The sequence below is a fragment of the Olea europaea genome, unplaced genomic scaffold (genome assembly GCF_002742605.1).
Source record: "Olea europaea var. sylvestris unplaced genomic scaffold, O_europaea_v1 scaffold37351, whole genome shotgun sequence".
In the NCBI taxonomy this organism is placed as follows: domain Eukaryota; kingdom Viridiplantae; phylum Streptophyta; class Magnoliopsida; order Lamiales; family Oleaceae; genus Olea; species Olea europaea.
Window position 1 is genome coordinate 1 of NW_019256694.1, and position 1,126 is coordinate 1,126.

At 34.5% G+C, this 1,126-nt stretch overlaps 1 long non-coding RNA gene across 1 annotated transcript; it reads left to right on the forward strand.

Annotated features, from left to right (window-relative positions):
• The first annotated feature begins 342 nt into the window (after nucleotides 1-342).
• LOC111386811 lies at nucleotides 343-680 on the forward strand. Its single transcript, XR_002701328.1, has 2 exons — nucleotides 343-425; nucleotides 600-680. It is a non-coding gene; the product is annotated as an uncharacterized LOC111386811 (long non-coding RNA).
• The last annotated feature ends 446 nt before the right edge of the window (nucleotides 681-1,126 follow it).

The following is a 1,126-nucleotide window of genomic DNA, read 5'->3' on the forward strand; positions in this document are numbered from 1 at the left end:
TTTTTTTTCCTTTTTATATGCTTGCAGAATAGATTGTAAGAGGGGATAAATGATTGTATGCATTTAATGTTTATATATCGTCCTCTATATATTTCCTGGTGAAATGTGGTGCAACCATGTACTTGTGCATCTGCGTTTGCACCAGTGTGTGCATATTTGTTTGGATTTATTCAACTATGAATTAGTTGGAAATTGGAATTATTTTTCTTAAATGGTGCTGCAAAATGTCTGCATGTGAAGTATTGCACAAAAGCATTATAATTTTGATTACACTTCGCCTCATTCTTACGTTTAGTGTGCTGCCAATTTTTCCTTGAGTCACTCATGGTTGATATGAAATATGCTTTTCTGAAATTACAGGAAGAAGCAGGAAGACTCAAATTCGTATGTGTTTCGAACGACAGTGTTGATGAGCATATGGTTTGGTATTTATTTATTTTTTATTTTTTGAAAGTTCATGTTACATCTACTTGTCTGTTAAATATGGTGCTTCTTTACTTTATTTCCTCTCGGCTCCAAATTTCTGTTCAAACACTTTTAATTTTTGTCAAATATCCTACTGCAACGTGAAGTTAATTCAATATCTTTATATGCTTCAGGTTAATAGGATTGAAGAACATTTTTGCTAGGCAACTACCTAATATGCCGAGGGAATACATTGTTCGTCTGATAATGGATAGGTATACATGTTGGGCTCTTTTGAAGTTTTTTTTTATAAAGTATTTGTTCCTAGTAATATATAGCCTCTGTTCAGGAAACATTTTTAGGAGAAATAGGGTGAGGACCACGAAATGTTTGGAAAATGATTAGTAGTTTCGAATGTGTAATCAAAATTAATGTTTGACTTCAAATGGACAGTAGAAGTAACTTATTTAATTTGCTAAAAATGTTTCCCAAACACAGGCATAGTCATATGTAATATGTAGGCAGATATTCATTGGTTAGTTTTCTTTTTTGGTTCAAGTGTGTGTTTCCAGCTTGTTGATTTTCATGGTATATGTAGAGCTGGGCAGATCTCCCGAACCGAACCGACCGAACTGAATCAAACCCGACGGTTCTTGTCAAATTAAATACCCGAACGGGTATCTGAATTGAAAACCGACGGGTACGGTTCGGTTCTCGGTTC